We start from the raw sequence: 19,120 nt of genomic DNA, 5'->3' as shown, positions 1-19,120 counted from the left end.
ATCAGTGTTGAGTATGAGAAAATGACTGGTAATCCAAGCATTTATACTATCAATACAAGCCGAAATGGAGTTGGTGGGGAAAGGATGAAAAGTTGGGTGTCATCTGCGTAGCAATGGAAGTTAAATGATGACGGATAATGTTACCTAATGAAAGCGTGTAGATGATGAAGAGTAAAGGCCCAAGAACAGAACCCTGGGGAACATCCATGTGAGACAGGGGCAGTAGTGGACTTAGCCTGGCGGATAGAGATGAAATGCTGACGGTCAGACTTGTAGGAAGTGAACCAGGAGAGGACAGTTCCAGAGATACCCAGAGCAGAGAGTCGTGAGATGAGAAAACTGTGAGAGATGCTGTCAAATGCAGAGGAAAGGTAGCCTGGATGCCAGCCGAACTTAGCCCCGCCCACAACATTTTTAGGTCAGGAAGTTCGGTCTGGACTTGATCCGTTGTGGAGCTATTATGCCCGAACCAAAGCTGTTTGGACCAATCAAATTGTCAGGGCGGGCTTTATACGATGATGGACAGATGATCAACAGTAATGTAATCATCCACGTCACCAACGAGTGCTTGGGTTGAATTCGTTTACAACAAAGATGGCTGCCGCTGGAGAATTGAGATTTCACGAGTTCACACTTACAAATAAGTCAGATAGAATAAATGCATATTTGGCGTGCTGTCCGAGGAGAGGGCTCCGGGCTCGGTATTGGGCCCGAACCCAAAGTACTCCCCCCGTATTCCTGGCTTTGGAAGAACGAGCCAAGAGTGAGTGGAGGGATGCTGAAAACTGTCAAGGAATGTTAGGTGAGTTGACAGAGTGAATATATATATGCTTCCTCTCATGCTGATAGGGTAGACATGGTAATTGTTTGATGACGAGTTGATTGGATTGATTATTTGAACGTGCTCCTCCCAAACTTTGTTTATGAAACATCATGTGTAGATTATAGAAGATATCAACAGCGCATTAATTTTAAAAGAGGAACAGAGAACCGCGATCAAGGCATTTGTCGATCGGAAAGATGAATGAACAACATACGAAACTTTGTTGCTCTGATTGGTTGTAGGTCTATCCAATTGAGTGCAGAGGCATTTTCTTTCCTGGTTCGGTTGAAACACGCCCCTTAATCACAGCCCAATCAATGGAGCAGTTTCAGACTCATATTCTGACTATAATCTGAGTATGACGACGTCAGGCTATCGTACTATGGTAGTTAATCAGCGAGTTACATCGTTGAACTGGAAATGGACCTCAGTATCAGACTCACATTCTGACTAGAATCTGATGACTTCAGGCTAGAGGAAAGGTTTACCAGAATTAAAAGTATATGGAGCCTGAGCCAATGGCCATTAGGAGATCACTGACATCCCTAAGAAGAGCTGTCTCAGAGCTGTGGAGAGTGCCAAAGCCAGATTGAAAACATTCATGGAGGTTGTGAGATAACAAATACGTTTGGAGTTGAGCAGAGACCACTTTCTCAAGCAGCTTCGAAAGAAACAGAGGATTCGAGATTGGTCTGTAATTTGCTGCTCATTTCTGAAACATTCTCATTGGAAACATTTCTGATTATTTCCAAAGTGGAAATCTGTGTTAATATTTTTGTGGAAAACCTGAAATATTTTTTTCCAAGATTCTTTGATGAATAGAAAGTCCAAAAGATCAGCAGTTATTTGGAATGGAAATATTTTGTAACATTATAAACCGAATATGTCTTTGCTGAACGAACGTATTAATTTGACCCCAAACTTTTGAACTGTAGTGTATTTATTTGCAATTATTGCTGTATAAGTTGTTTGTAATATGTTACCTATTTTGGTAACACTTTACAATAAGGTCCATTAGTTAACGTTAGTTAATGCATTAACTACATTTGCTACAGTATTTATGAATCTTTGTTAACATTAGTTAAAAATACAACTGTTTATTGTTAGTCCATGTCAGCTCTGGGCCATTAAATAATATGAGCAGATACAGAAGTATTTTTCATTGTTAGTTCATGTCAACAAATGAAACCTTATGGTAAAGTGTTACCCATATTTTATATATAGTGTGCTAGATAGTATATATCTCATTTTAAACAAACACTTTGATCTTTACACAGTATTTAAAAAAATCAAAATGCCATTGAAAGCTTTTAGTTTTTTGCATAAACTAAGACGTCATTGGACATTTAGTGAAAAGAATATCAGTGAATTTCCAAGGTGCTTTTGGACCCAAAGCACACACATAATCTCAGAGAGTAACAATCATCACAGCAGGAGAATGATGGACCCCAAAACAGCATTGGACTGAACTCAATAACTGCAGCTTGACAGAGCAAGAGAAAAATGCCATTGGATCATTGCACTGGTCATTCATCAATGTCAGCAGACCAGTCAAATGAGGGCCAGACCTGTAGCTACTGTCAGCCGTCCCGTACACAGCAGTGCATGCTGGGAAAGGCCGTTACATTTATGTGCACGGCAGAAAACAAGCAGTGCCTTTCTTTCTTCAGATGGATTTATGCACTTAAAACAATGAAGCTCAATTGGAGTCCTTGGAGAGGATTTTGATGTAAAGTCTGGAGTTTTTTGGCTATTGCATTCACTCTAAAAAAAATGCTGGGTTGTTTTAACCCAATTTTGGGTCAAATATGGACAAACTCAAACATCGGGTTAGAAATTTAATAAAAAATGTAACCCAATGGCTGGGTTTGTCCATCCATATTTGACCCAAATTTGGGTTAAAACAACCCAGCATTTTTTAGAGTAATTTTAACAAAGGGATAAACGCACTCACACACATGCCTAAAACTCAAAGCGGAAATATTATATTTTTGTGTGCTGTTTCAAATGATGCTACAACATTCACACAGAAGCATTTTCATTCTCAAGGTCAGATATTAAACTCACAACATGAACGCAACAAATCCTTTTAAAAAGCTGCTTTTACCTTGAAATACCTGAAAAATCTCGAGCGCGTGCTTGAAATGATTGATTCTGCATTGTCATTCAGGCACTTCAGTCAGATGTCATTACAATCTTGTTGTGTGTTAGATTTATCGGCAATAAAGAAATATCTCAAATGAATGAAGCTTGTTTATGCCGCATAAAAAAAAATAAAAAAGGTAATTGCAATGTTTTATCTGACAATTCTGACTTCTGTTCTCTGAATTGTGTGATATAAAGTAGCAATTACAAGGGAAAAAAGTAAAAATTGCAAGAAAAAAAAAGTCAGATTTGCAAGATATTGCGAGAGAAAAAAGTCGCAATTAGCTTTTAAATTGTTTTATTCCGTGGCGGAAACGAGCTTCCATACAAATCCCAACTAAACTCCATATCATGAATAATTAGGTGTATGTAAAACTGGAGATTGGCTCCTTTAATTTACTTTACAATTTGAATTGAATTGGCCACAACACACAGGAAGTAGAATTGCAATTTGAATGGGAATGACAGGAAGAAAAATGAACTGAATTGTATTTTTAGAGAAATTGTGACACATTCCAGTGTTATTTTAGTACTTATATAGTTTTTACTCATCAAAACACTCACGCTCTTCCAGCAAATTAGATGCTGAAACCTGTTTGTTTTTTTGTCAGACAATGCAAAAGGTCTACACTCTAAAATAAATGTATTCTTTATCACAAAGTTCATTTTCTGGTTGTCATACAGTCATACTGTATATTTTAATTAAGTTACAATTAAAGGACAAGTTCGGTATTTTACACTTAAAGCCCTGTTTACAGATCGTATCTGATGAAATAGAACGGTTAAGATAAAAATTTGGATACATGCTCCTGTCCCGAGAATTTTAGGTTTATTTCGCTTCCCCCCACCACCCCCACAATGCTTGTCTATATGCACTGGAATATTCCGTCCTAAAAACACATTAAACTTTCGTTTACAAAGACGTGAAACTCACCGAGTGGTCAGGGGGTGTTCACTGATATGTTCACTCAAAAATCGCTGAAAAAGATGCATTCCAACAGGTTTTATCGTAGTTTTTGTCCAACTCCATTGACTTGTAGGACGTGATGTGAGACCGCAGCACCTTTACGGTATTACTCCGCCGCTTCTTCTGTGTATTCAATGAAATGCCCGTGGTTTGCTTGCAATTGGCAAAGGTGCATTATCGCCACCAACTGGGCTGGAGTGTCTATTATTCAAGCTCTCAACGGAAGAATCACGGGTGTGACGCGTTTGGCAAAATAGGTCCACAAAAGCGAAATAAACCTACAATTCTCGGGACAGGAGCATGTGTCCAAATTTTAATCTTAACCGTTCTATTTCATCAGATACGATCTGTAAACAGGGCTTTAAGTGTAAAATACCGAACTTGTCCTTTAAAGTTAATGAGTCCATGCTAACGTACAAACCTAAATAGCTAACTGTTCTCACGTCATGTACAGTGTAGACCAAAAACACCCGATGGCTCAAAAACAGACATCTGCGATCGTGACGACCGGAACATGAGGATTCTCCCGCTTGCGTTGTGATCCGTAAACCCTCGCTTCCATATTAATCTTGTTACCTACCACATTTATTTTAAAATCTTTTATATAACCCTCCCTAAGTCCCACTTGAATGCTCCTCGACAAGAGGTGGTCCTTCTGTGTCCATAATTGATCAAAAACATCTTGGGACAAGGTTTTCACACTGACAGCTGTCATTAGTAAACCCTTGGGTGATGATCAGCAGAGAGTGATGTATTTGTTGACACCGTGGTGGAGATAGTATTGTTGATTTTCATTATCAACACATCTAGAAAATGAAGAGATGACTAATTATATTCAACTGAAAAAGTAATAGAATCTTATCTTGAATTCAAAAACTGTACAAATTCATGCAATTCCTCTTGACTACCTTTCCAAATGAGAAAACAATCCTCAGTGTATCTAACCCAGTACTTGATGTCCAAAAGGATTATTGTTATAAATAAAGTCCAATTCAAATTTACCCATGAACAAATTAGCATAACTTGGTGCCAGAGGTGTGCCCATGCAGTCCCTTGTATCTATATATATATATATATAATTAACAAATATTATAAAGTTGTTACTTAACATTTTGAATTAGCTTTTAGTTTTAGCTTCAGTTATTTTGTTATGCTTTTTAAAAAAATTAGTTTCAGGTTTTTTTAAGGTTTCTATTTAGCTTTAATTTATTTTCATTTAAGTTTGAATCATTTTAGTACTAACTTCAACTTATTTATGTCAGTTATTTGCCAATGCAACATTTCTAATTGTCATTCAAGTTTTTGAAGTTTAAGTTTTTCATCTAATGTTTCATTTCATTTCAGCTTTACTTCAATTACCAAAAATGATTTTTAATAGTTTTAGTTAAAAATAACAACATTGATGCATTCCAGAAAATTATGTATTTTCCACTCACAAAACTTAACTTAAACAAAACACAAATTTATATAGGTGGCATTTCAAACGTATTATCTATCTATCTATCTATCTATCTATCTATCTATCTATCTATCTATCTATCTATCTATCTATCTATCTATCTATCTATCTATCTGTCTGTCTGTCTGTCTGTCTGTCTGTCTGTCCTATCTCTCTATCTATCTGTTTGTCCTATCTCTCTATCTGTCTGTCTTATCTATCTATCTATCTGTCTGTCTGTCTGTCTGTCTGTCTGTCCTATCTCTCTATCTATCTGTTTGTCCTATCTCTCTATCTGTCTGTCTGTCTTATCTATCTATCTATCTATCTATCTATCTATCTATCTATCTATCTATCCTATCTCTCTGTCTGTCTGTCTGTCTGTCTGTCTTATCTATCTATCTATCTATCTATCTCTCTATCTCTCTATCTGTCGGTCTGTCTTATTTATCTATCTATCTGTCCTATCTCTCTGTCTGTCTGTCTGTCCTATCTCTCTGTCTGTCTGTCTGTCTGTCCTATCTCTCTGTCTGTCTGTCTGTCTGTCTGTCCTATCTATCTATCTATCTATCTCTCTATCTGTCGGTCTGTCTTATTTATCTATCTATCTGTCCTATCTCTCTGTCTGTCTGTCTGTCCTATCTCTCTGTCTGTCTGTCTGTCTGTCTGTCTGTCCTATCTCTCTGTCTGTCTGTCTGTCTGTCTGTCTGTCCTATCTATCTATCTATCTATCTATCTATCTATCTATCTATCTATCTATCTATCTATCTATCTATCTGTCTGTCTGTCTGTCTGTCTGTCTGTCTGTCTGTCCTATCTCTCTATCTATCTGTTTGTCCTATCTCTCTATCTGTCTGTCTGTCTTATCTATCTATCTATCTATCTATCTATCTATCTATCTATCTATCTATCTATCTATCTATCTATCTATCTATCTATCTATCTATCTGTCTGTCTGTCTGTCTGTCTGTCTGTCCTATCTCTCTATCTGTCTGTCTGTCTGTCTGTCTGTCTGTCTGTCTGTCTGTCCTATCTATCTATCTATCTATCTATCTATCTATCTATCTATCTATCTATCTATCTATCTGTCTGTCTGTCAGTCTGTCTGTCCTATCTCTCTATCTGTCTGTCTGTCCTATCTATCTATCTATCTGTCTGTCTGTCTGTCCTATCTCTCTATCTGTCTGTCTGTCCTATCTATCTATCTATCTATCTATCTATCTATCTATCTATCTGTCTGTCTGTCTGTCTGTCTGTCTGTCCTATCTCTCTATCTCTCTGTCTGTCCTATCTCTCTATCTATCTATCTATCTGTCTGTCTGTCCTATCTATCTATCTATCTATCTATCTATCTATCTATCTATCTATCTATCTATCTATCTATCTGTCTGTCTGTCTATCTGTCTATCTATCTATCTATCTATCTATCTATCTATCTATCTATCTATCTATCTATCTATCTATCTGTCTGTCTGTCTGTCTGTCTGTCTGTCTGTCTGTCTGTCCTATCTCTCTATCTGTCTGTCTGTCCTATCTCTCTATCTGTCTGTCTGTCCTATCTCTCTATCTGTCTGTCCTATCTATCTATCTGTCTATCTGTCTGTCCTATCTATCTATATATCTATCTATCTATCTATCTATCTATCTATCTATCTATCTATCTGTCTGTCTATCTATCTGTCTGTCCTATCTATCTATCTATCTATCTATCTATCTATCTATCTATCTATCTATCTATCTATCTGTCTGTCTGTCTGTCTTATTGTTCTGTTTGTCTATTGTTCTGTTTGTCTGTCTATCCATCTTAATTCTACTTCCTTACATGTATCATGTTTGCAACCTCAAATCAAATTCAGAAACTAAATTGGAATTTAATAGACATAGTTCTGAACGGTACAGTAGGAAACCACCTAGCAACCACCCTAACTACTGCATAGCAACAAGGTAAAAACCAGAACAACGTCACACCAGTGTCTCTAGCACCACTCGCGAATGTGTAAAAATCTAGTAGCATTTTGTTCCTGACAGAGATGAAACACTCACATTCATCGTCGACCCCACAGCCGAGACTTAATTTCAATAATGACTTTCCTAAAATATCCAGTATAACCGAATTGAATCTCAGTTCAATCACAGCGTTCACGAAGGGTCACCTTTTTAAACAAGGACATTTCATTCTTTCCAAAAATTCACAATGTGTCGTGTTAAAAACGTGTTTTGTGACTTTTAATACGTGTTGAAGCACCTCGGGGTCTTTTTCCTTGATTTGATTTAATTTCCTCTCTCAAAGCCAATTTCCTCTTCCCTCTTGTCTCTGGCAGAATCACTCTAAAATGCGACTCTCCACGCAACAAATGGCTATTTCCACAGCGCTGATCTGACACCTGTTTCCGTGCACTAATCTGCCGATGACAAGAGCCGGGCTAGCAAACTATTTATCGCCCCCCATGTAAATACCCATTACCCTGAAAAGTGTCACTCGCACCCCGTCCTCGGAGGAAACGCTTCTTCTGGTATTTTGAGCCTCAGCACAGAGCTAAGTGCTGGTGTAGCAGCCATCATAATGTGACGTGGAGAACAGAAAACACATGGATTTGCATTGCAATAGCAGGAACAGTGACAAGCGTGACAGTGAAGACGGCCACATCTGGCACAAATAAATATTTATGAGTGTCACTTTGGTTCTCGGTTCGGTTTGGCTTGAGCTGTATACTATCTATTAGTAAACACTATTAGTCTGCACTGATATTCACTGATCAGATTACACAGCAAGCTACTTATAATTTAAAATAGTTCAACTACAGTCCAGCTACCACTGTGAAAAGTTACACACAAAATGAAGCTTTACTGGGGCTCCTAATGGAGCGGTATATATTTAGAAATATGTAACTAGTAAGGTAGGATTTGGAGGGAATTCACCAGCTCACAAGGTGCGAGGAAGCAGATCATGTAAAAAGTGCAAAAAAAGAAAATCCAGCAATACTTGTGGTAAGCGGAGCTTTACAGTTTTTCTCAGTCGCTCTGGTGCATTTCTCACATCACTATTTACATTTGCACAACAGTTAGTTCAACCTCCACAACATTTAGTCATTTGTGCACATCATAGTAGCAGTTTCTCATTCCTTCCAACAAATTGCAAATGCTTTTGGACATTTCATACAACTCTCTGCTGTTTTATAACATTATCATTTGCTTACTGTATGTCATGTCAGTCAAAATTAACTATACTTGTGAATGCTGAATAGTCATTCCATTTAAAACTAATAGTCCTCATTTCATTGCTTGAGTCATTACATACAAAAATGTTGAACTAGTTGTCAAAATCTGTCAAGCTAATTTTACAAAAAAATTTTAATCTTTTTTTAATCGCCACTCGAGGAGATACTTTCCTCGCTGCATTGCAAGAGATGATATTCGCTGTGATGTAGATGAAATCACGTGGCCAGACAGAGAGGAAAGTCTGGATGTGCATGAATGATTACAGTACTATGTTGTATATTCAGTTCCAATATGTACTGCACTATTGTTTCCAGTTGTGCACAGCTCTACCCAAAGGGAGTTTATGTTTGTTGTAAATAAGGGTGTGTTTTTTCTTTTGCACAATGCTGTGAAAAATTAGAATTGCAAAGAGCATTAAAAATGTGAAACATACATATTCAGTGTCTTATACTCAGTTACCTCACTAAATACAGTAATGTGTAACTTTACTGTATTTTTCAAATGGCTGTGCAAATAGTATACAGTGCTGTCAAATAGTAATAGCTGTTTTAGTAAAATAGTAAACACTATTTTCAGGTAGTGTCACCAAGATCTGACTTTTTTGCATTGGAAAACATTAAACTGTCATAATGAAAACATGACAAAGCCATTTGACTATCTTGTTCATAAACAATGGTGTCAGGACTTTTCCTCTTGATGACAGACACTGACACTTTCATTGACATGAATACTTGTTTTTGAGGAATGAGCTCTCCATTTTGAGCAAGTGACACGCTTTTGCTAGGTTTTGCAGTTTGTACTAATTGTTTTGAGAACTGCATTAACTGTTGTGCAAATGTAAATAGTGATGTGAGAAATGCACCAAAGCGACTGAGAAAAACTGTAATAAATTCTAAAAATGATCAACGCATTTCGGCTTGAGAGCCTTCTTCAGGGTATACAACAGATAAAATGCATGAACATTTTAAGAATACATCTCAAAATATGTAACCATCCAATTTAATATCGTTTATAATTTAATGACAAACCAAATGTATGGTCTCGGTTAGTGTGATGATATTGAAATGATCAAATTCAACAGATGAAATTACTCTAAATACAGCTAGAAAACACAATCAAGTCTTTTAATGCTAGCTCTATTTCCACGTACTATAGTTTGCTTTCATTCAAATGTGCACATTTACTAATATAGCAAGAAGTCATTGCTATTTATTAATTTTAATATTAAAATCAAATCAAAATCAATGTATTTTTGTGCAAATTGTACGTATATACACACCACATCCCAAATGTGCTCTATTGGATTGAGATCTGACTGTAGAGGCTATATGAGTTTAGTGAACTCATTGTCATGTTCAAGAAACCAGATGATTTGAGCTTTGTGACATGGAGGGTTATCCAGCTGGAAGCATCCATCAGAAGATGAGCACACTGTGGTCATAAAGGGATGGACATGGTCAGCAACAATCCTCAGGTTGACTGTGGCGTTTAATGATGCTCAATTGGTACTAAGAGGTCCAAAGTGTGCCAAGAAAATACCCATTACACCATTACAACACCAGCAGCCTGAACCGCTGATACGAGACAGGATGATCCATGCTTTCATGTTGTTTACGCCAAACTCTGACCCGAGCATCTGAACGACCCAGCAGAAGTCCAGACTCATCAGACCTGGCAATGTTTTTCTAATCCTCTATTGTCCCAGCCTGATCTCATGAAATGCGTCTCTATAGCACTCTTTGTATTTATCATGCAATTAATGCATATGCACTTTATGGCGTGTAATACGCACGTACCCCACACCACTAATCCTACCCAAGGGGTTTACAGTGCGTATCAAATGCAAGAAAAAACAAATTTTCGTCTTTTTTTTATTTTAAATTGCACGATATACAATGCTTGCTTATTGAGACGCATTTCATGAGATCAGGTTGATTGTCCAGTTTTGGTGAGTCAGTGTGAATTGTAGCCTCAGTTTGCTGTGTCACCGGTGTGTGTCTTCTGCTGCTGTAGCTCTTCTGCTTCAAGGTTTGACGTGTTGTGTGTTCAGAGATGCTCTTCTGCTTCAAGGTTTGACGTGTTGTGTGTTCAGAGATGCCCTTCTGCTTCAAGGTTTGACGTGTTGTGTTCAGAGATGCTCTTCTGCTTCAAGGTTTGACGTGTTGTGTGTTCAGAGATGCTCTTCTGCTTCAAGGTTTGACGTGTTGTGTTCAGAGATGCTCTTCTGCTTCAAGGTTTGACGTGTTGTGTGTTCAGAGATGCTCTTCTTCTTCAAGGTTTGACGTGTTGTGTTCAGAGATGCTCTTCTTCTTCAAGGTTTGACGTGTTGTGTGTTCAGAGATGCTCTTCTGCTTCAAGGTTTGACGTGTTGTGTTCAGAGATGCTCTTCTGCTTCAAGGTTTGACGTGTTGTGTGTTCAGAGATGCTCTTCTGCTTCAAGGTTTGACGTGTTGTGTGTTCAGAGATGCCCTTCTGCTTCAAGGTTTGACGTGTTGTGTTCAGAGATGCTCTTCTGCTTCAAGGTTTGACGTGTTGTGTGTTCAGAGATGCTCTCCTGCTTCAAGGTTTGACGTGTTGTGTTCAGAGATGCTCTTCTGCTTCAAGGTTTGACGTGTTGTGTGTTCAGAGATGCTCTTCTTCTTCAAGGTTTGACGTGTTGTGTTCAGAGATGCTCTTCTTCTTCAAGGTTTGACGTGTTGTGTGTTCAGAGATGCTCTTCTGCTTCAAGGTTTGACGTGTTGTGTTCAGAGATGCTCTTCTGCTTCAAGGTTTGACGTGTTGTGTGTTCAGAGATTCTCTTCTGCTTCAAGGTTTGACGTGTTGTGTGTTCAGAGATGCTCTTCTGCTTCAAGGTTTGACGTGTTGTGTGTTCAGAGATGCTCTTCTTCTTCAAGGTTTGACGTGTTGTGTTCAGAGATGCTCTTCTGCTTCAAGGTTTGACGTGTTGTGTGTTCAGAGATGCTCTTCTGCTTCAAGGTTTGACGTGTTGTGTGTTCAGAGATGCTCTTCTTCTTCAAGGTTTGACGTGTTGTGTTCAGAGATGCTCTTCTGCTTCAAGGTTTGACGTGTTGTGTTCAGAGATGCTCTTCTGCTTCAAGGTTTGACGTGTTGTGTGTTCAGAGATGCTCTTCTTCTTCAAGGTTTGACTTGTTGTGTGTTCAGAGATGCTCTTCTGCTTCAAGGTTTGACGTGTTGTGTTCAGAGATGCTCTTCTGCTTCAAGGTTTGACGTGTTGTGTGTTCAGAGATGCTCTTCTTCTTCAAGGTTTGACTTGTTGTGTGTTCAGAGATGCTCTTCTGCTTCAAGGTTTGACGTGTTGTGTTCAGAGATGCTCTTCTGCTTCAAGGTTTGACGTGTTGTGTTCAGAGATGCTCTTCTGCTTCAAGGTTTGATGTGTTGTGTGTTCAGAGATTCTCTTCTGCTTCAAGGTTTGACGTGTTGTGTGTTCAGAGATGCTCTTCTTCTTCAAGGTTTGACTTGTTGTGTGTTCAGAGATGCTCTTCTGCTTCAAGGTTTGACGTGTTGTGTTCAGAGATGCTCTTCTGCTTCAAGGTTGGACGTGTTGTGTGTTCAGAGATGCTCTTCTGCTTCAAGGTTTCATGTGTTGTGTGTTCAGAGATGCTCTTCTGCTTCAAGGTTTCATGTGTTGTGTGTTCAGAGATGCTCTTCTGCTTCAAGGTTTGACGTGTTGTGTGTTCAGAGATGCTCTTCTGCTTCAAGGTTTCATGTGTTGTGTGTTCAGAGATGCTCTTCTGCTTCAAGGTTTGACGTGTTGTGTGTTCAGAGATGCTCTTCTGCTTCAACGTTTGACGTGTTGTGTGTTCAGAGATGCTCTTCTGCTTCAAGGTTTGACGTGTTGTGTGTTCAGAGATGCTCTTCTGCTTCAAGGTTTGACGTGTTGTGTGTTCAGAGATGCTCTTCTTCTTCAAGGTTTGATGTGTTGTGTGTTCAGAGATGCTCTTCTTCTTCAAGGTTTGACGTGTTGTGTGTTCAGAGATGCTCTTCTGCTTCAAGGTTTGACGTGTTGTGTTCAGAGATGCTCTTCTTCTTCAAGGTTTGATGTGTTGTGTGTTCAGAGATGCTCTTCTGCTTCAAGGTTTGACGTGTTGTGTGTTCAGTGATGCTCTTCTGCTTCAAGGTTTGACGTGTTGTGTGTTCAGAGATGCTCTTCTTCTTCTTCAACGTCTGACGTGTTGAGTGTAACTGTTGTCTTTCTATCAGCTGAACCAGTCTGGTCATTTTCCTCTGACCTCTGGCATCAACAAGGCGTTTTCTCCCACAGAACTTCTGCTCACTGGATATTTTCAGTTTTTTTGGTCCATACTCTGTAAACCCTAGAGATGATTGTGGGTGAAAATCCCAGTAGATCAGCAGTTTCTGAAATACTCAGACTAGCCCGTCTGACTCCAACAAACATGCCACGTTCAAAGTCTCTTAAATCACCTTTCTTCTCCATTCTGATGCTCAGCTTAATGCTCAGCGGATCGTTTTGATCATGTCTATGCCTAAATGCATTGAGTTTCTGCCATGTGATTGGCTAAATAGATATTTGCATTAACAGCAGTTAAACATGTGTACTTAATAAAGTGGCCAGGGAGTGTGTGTGTATGTATATATACAGTACACACACACATACACACACACACACACACACACACACACATCAGCTATCTTGTAAAGTGATCTTGAACTACCGTCATCACACTGAAAAAAGTAAAGTTTGTACCACTATTTATAGTCACCAACACTAGCAAGATCAATTCAACTGGATTGTACTCAGTCCTCACATTTACATAGTTTGTTTGCTGTGATGCATTCTGATATCAAGGCAAAGTGTCCATAAAACCTTCAGCCATCAGGCAAATAAATAAATATTCCTGTGAATGCTCTCAGATCCAAAAGCGCACTCAATCAAAACCGTTTAGAGGCCCATTTCGCAAAAGCGGCAGCTCTGGACGAGTTCTGCAACATAAAAGAAAGATGACTGCAGATTAAAGATGGAGCGCGGCAGATTGGCAGTCTTGAAGCGTGCGAGTGACACGAGTGAGGGTGACAGTTTAAGACCCATCTGTGATTCCCCACAGGAGCTTCAAGGATGAGAGATTACGTAACCAGAGCCACGCGCTCCTCCCAGCGCTCACCACAACTACAATTATTAGATAACTAATTTGTTCAAAGATATGCTAATTTATACGCCTCCCAAGACTAATCGCAGATTTAATTTTCCATTTCATTTTGATGTATAAACACTGCCTGACTTTCTCAAACTCAAACGCAGTTCAATGTCTTTTTTTGTTTTTCTGGTCCTGCAGTTATGAATATCTCTCCAAATGAGATCTGACAGCTTCCTGTTTACACGTGTTTGTCCGGATCTGTGATTCAGATGTTCAGAGTTTTCTACGGTGTGGTAATTAAAATCTAATCTTGAGCTCCTGGAATGTTTTATCTGAAGTAAAAGGTCAAAGCGACGACTCCTACAATGGGGATCCAAATATTGCCAGGGATACATTTATTTATACTTTCATGCTTCTGAACTTGAACACACACAATCGGTCAAAATTTAGAGTCAGTTTATTTTTGTTTGTTTTTTAAAGAAATTAATACTTTTATTCAGCAAAGACACATTAAAATGATCAAAAGTGACCTTCAAGACACAATGTCACAAAATATTTCTATTTCAAATAAATGCTATTCTTTTAAAATATGAGTATCCTCAAAAAATATGAAGCAGCACTGTTTTTAACATGGATAATAATATAAATGTTTCTTGAGCAGCAAATCAGCATATTAGAATGATTTCTGAAGGATCATGTGACTCTGAAGACTGGAGTAATGATGCTGAAAATTCAGCTTTTAAAAATAAAGAAAGGTGTTATTTTCGTTTGTAATAATATTTCACAGTATTACTGTTTTTCTGTATTTTTTATCAAATAAATTCAGCCTTGGAGAGCAAAAGAGACTTTTCCAAAACAAAAATATCTTACCAACCCCAAACTTTTAAACAGTTGTGTATATATTAACTTTTTTCCAAGTCAGAAACATGAATGTAAAAAAAAAAAAACTGCACTGTGATCATAATCTTAAAAAAGTGCATCATCTTACAGCTGAAAAAATAAATCACTACAATGCCCATACAGTATGCTCTTATGTTCTTCTTACTGCAAAACTGTTTAGTCCTAAACCAAGGCCATGATCGCACTGCAGGATTTTGGGAGTGACATTGCATTTAAAGGGATACTTCACTGATTAGCATTAAGCTTCGTATCAGTAGAAACCTGGTAGTATTTTCAAATGTGCTTCCCTCCCTCATGTCAGACGAGAGATTTCTGTATTATATGTCTGGAAATAAACCTCAGATGATGCAAAAATCATCATTTATCGTCATCAGAGGCTTTTTTGTCCAGAGGCGAGAGACTCCAGCCAGTAGGAGGAGCTCGTTCCGCATGTCTTCAACCCGCCCATAGGGGGATCTCACGATAAAACGCCATCTTTTCAGTTTCGAGTCGACTAGTAGCCTAGCTGTATCATTTCTCCCGATACTGCCCTCTGTAACCGGTAGGCGTGGCTTGGGCGTGGCCTCATAGGGCAGCGAAGCAAGTGCATTCTGGGAGTTGTTGTCTTTCATCCACATGAGCCAAAAATAAATGTTCTGGCTTTTCTCAGTCTAGAAGGCACCAACTTCTAAAATAATTTCACATTTCTACTACATAAATGACCCAATTTAAATACACATTCATCTTTCCAGCGGTGAAATATCCCTTTAAATCCATTTAATTAATGTTCTGTGTACATAAATAATAAAGGATTCACTGTCAAAATTACAATTAAACTAGAAATATGGATGCCAACAGTTCAACCTGCTCTGTGTTAGTAATTTTTTTGACCAAAGAAATAACAATGCCAGTTTTTAATATGTTTTAATTTAAGACATGAGACTAAACACTCACAAGTGGAATGACAACTGTATTTGGCTGCAGTGTGAATGTGAAATCTGATATAACCTCTTTCATTGGACCGATCCACTTTATCCCAATTACTAGCGTAATATAAATTTACCACACCGATCAGCGTCTGCACTCCATCCTGAACGAAACGCACAAACCAAACCAGAAAGATCACAGCAATCCCAGTTACAAATGCCTCAATTCCTCAATTCACGCAGTGCGGTCGACAGACTGGCCAATTACTTCCTCATGTTTACAGGTCATTTATTCTCTCTGAGCGATTTACTACCTGAGAGAAATCAACACAACGAGCTTCACTGATCACATATACAAATAAAACACTCTAAATCTAATCAACAGCGTGATGAACATGACTAATTAAATGATTGCTTTGTGTCTTGTATTCTTTCAGCCAATATGACACTTCTGATTTCTTTAAATTTTACGGATGTTTCTCAAGACTCACATGCGGTGACTGGGAAACAGTGGCGATTAACTAAAACTATTTTCTTTAACTGAAATTGAGCAAGACATTTATTACAGTATTTATTCATCTTTGTCAACATTAGTTAATAAAAATACAACTGTTCACTGTCAGTTCTTGTTAGCTCAGCTCCATTAAAGAGGTGGTATAATGCCCTTTTTACAAGATGTAAAATAAGTCTCTGATGTCCCCAGAGTGTGTACGTGAAGTTTTAGCTTAAAATACCCCACAGATATTTTTATATAGCATGCTAAAATGGTCACTTTTTGAGGGTGAGCAAAAACGCACAGTTTTTGTGTCTGTCCCTTTAAATGCAAATGAGCTGCTTCTCCCGGCACAGGGGGCGGAGCTTCAAAACCTTGCTCTCACACAGACATGCACTGAAAATTTCAAAAACGTTTAGCCTTTTAAGTTCAAACCGGAGTCAGACAATGATGGAGAGACTCAAGAAGAAGTGACAACATGTAGAAGCAACAGGACATTTCTGAATGGTTAGTTGATGAATTTATGTAGCTTATGTGTAGTTATCTTCTAGTCATTGATTAGCATATTCTGTCTTGATAATCTATAAATCGTGTTCAGGGGGCGGGGTTTATGTAAATTCTAGGGTTGGTGATGTCACTAACCCTGGAGGAATGTGGTGTAGTCTCTACCAGCCGTTTGTTGTAGTCCTTAAAAAGCAATTTCTTTAAAAGCAAATATCTCCCTTTGCTTTGAACTTTGAGCATTGTAACTTGTTATATGTTGTTTATGCTCAAACAGCAACATTACACACTAACTAAAGTTAGAAAAGTGAAATCATAATCAACCACCCCTTTAAATAATACAAAGCTTAATTTAGCATTAAGCTTTGTATTAGTAGAAAACCTGTAGTATTTTCGAATTACCGTGCTTTCCACCCTCATATCCCCCTGAGATGAGAGATTTATGCATTTTTTGTCTGGAAAAAATCCTCCGATGACGCAAAAATCGTCATTTTGCGTCATCGGAGGATTTTCTGGCCAGAGGCTAAAGACTACAGCCAGTAGTTGGGGCTGTCCCGCATGTTCTAAACCCGCCCATAGAAGATGGGATCTCACTCACAGAATGTACACAGTATCAGTCGTCTTTCTTTGGAAGCTAAGCTAGCAGGCTCTTGTTCTGTGGAGAAAGCTGAGTAGTAGGAGAAAGCTGAGTAGTAGGAGTTACCATACTCTTTTTCCCGGACATGTCCGGCCGTCGAGATCGTCTAAAATGTCCGGGATTCGGCTTTTGCTTTCTGCAGTCGCCATTCATTGTTTACAATGCACACCTTTTGTTTCAATCTAACTGAATTCATTCCGATTGGTGAATCTGAATGTAGTGTTTACATGAACGCTAAACAAGTGATCGGTTGATGTGCGTTTTAAAATTGCTAAGAAAATTCCCGCTCCTCCGTGAGAGATATGAGACCGCCGTTCTCCCGCGCCCCTCAGCCTCGTCCTGCTCGCCACAGTAAACATAATGAATGGCGACTGTAGAACGCAAAAGCCGAATCCCGGACATTTTGGGCGATCTCGATATCCCGGGCAAACTCGTCACGGAGACTCACTAGTAGCATAACCTTGTTGTTTTCAACTGCGCTCTCTAACCGGGAGGCGTGGCCTCGTAGAGCAGCGAAGCAAGTGCATTTTGGGAGTTGTTGTCTTTCATCCACATAAGCCAAAAATACATTTTCTGGCTTTTCTCAGTCTAGAAAACTCCAAATTCAATAATGTCTTCACATTTCTTCTACATAAATGGCCTATTTTAAATACACATTCATCTTTCCAGAGGTGAAGTATCCCTTTAACAGATACAAAATCTGATAGTAAATGTTACTAAAATGTATTACTAAATGTTGAAATTAAAAAGTTAATAAATGCTTTACAAGTATTTTTCATCATTAGTTCGTGTTGTATAATGTTGTTTTTAAACTAATTTGTAAATTAATGTTTACAAATGGAACCTTATTTTAAAATGTTAGCGAAAAACTCAAGTTGTCAAGGGAAAATATTTTTTATTTATTTAAGTTTTAAGTTCAAGTACTGTAAAAAAAAAACACAAAAACCCACAAAAAACCACCAGCTATCCAATTAGCCTATCACAGCTTTAAATTTAGCATTAGAATACCTTTTCCAGATTTAACTTGTTGGGATAACTCTTATATAGAAGTTGTTTAAACAACTTGATTTTAGTCAAGTTGACTAAACTTTAAATTTGAAGGCAGCATGAACACTTCTTTTTTTTTTTTTTTTTTTTACAGTAAACTAATATTGAAATAAAAAAAAAAAGCTAAATAGAAAATTTTAAGAAATGTTAAAGAATATTTAAAGAATATTAAAGAAAACTAATAAGTGAAAACTGAAAATCTCCTGGGAATCTGCTGTTGCTGAACACACAAACAAACAAATCTTAGATGAAACACAAGTCTATGTTATTAGATATTAAAGAAATAGTTTCAGTTTTCACTAAAATGATGACCAGTGTTGGGGAAAGTTACTTTTAAAAGTAATGTGTTACAATATTGTGTCCCTAAAAAAGTAACTAATTGTGTTACTTATTTATTTTTTATGGAAAGTAATCTGTTACGATCCTTTTGTGTTATTATTTCTCACCTGGGATGGGGCTTGTTTTTTTTTAATAGCAACATTTTTAAAGTTACATTTTTGGCAAATACAAAGGCCTTTTCACACCAAAAGTGAAAAGAGTAAACCTCAGGCAGAAGGAAATGCAAATGTACGCCTGTACAGAAGCAGCTCTAAGAAACCTTTCAGCTGTGGACTGCAGAAGATTAGGACACAGGAGAAGACAGTTCAACACTCTTACTACAGCAATAAAAACAACTAAATGAAATACACACGTGAGGTTTGACTAAAGTCAATTTTGCTTATTGGTATGGCTGAATTGGATTATCAAAGGTCGGCAGCAAAGACATTGGTTAATAAAGTGAGATTAAATACATAAAGTATATTTGTGTTATTTAACATATTTAATTTTAGCAGGTTTGTGTAATATTCTGAGTTTACATTTCACTATTTTTATTCATTTTGAGGTGCGTAAATACATGCTCACATTTAGTCTAGATCCTAGAACTACAATA

This window comes from Leuciscus leuciscus, assembly GCF_965113295.1.
Source record: "Leuciscus leuciscus genome assembly, chromosome: 24".
Taxonomy (NCBI): Eukaryota; Metazoa; Chordata; class Actinopteri; order Cypriniformes; family Leuciscidae; genus Leuciscus; species Leuciscus leuciscus.
Note: the sequence above shows the minus strand (reverse complement) of the source record.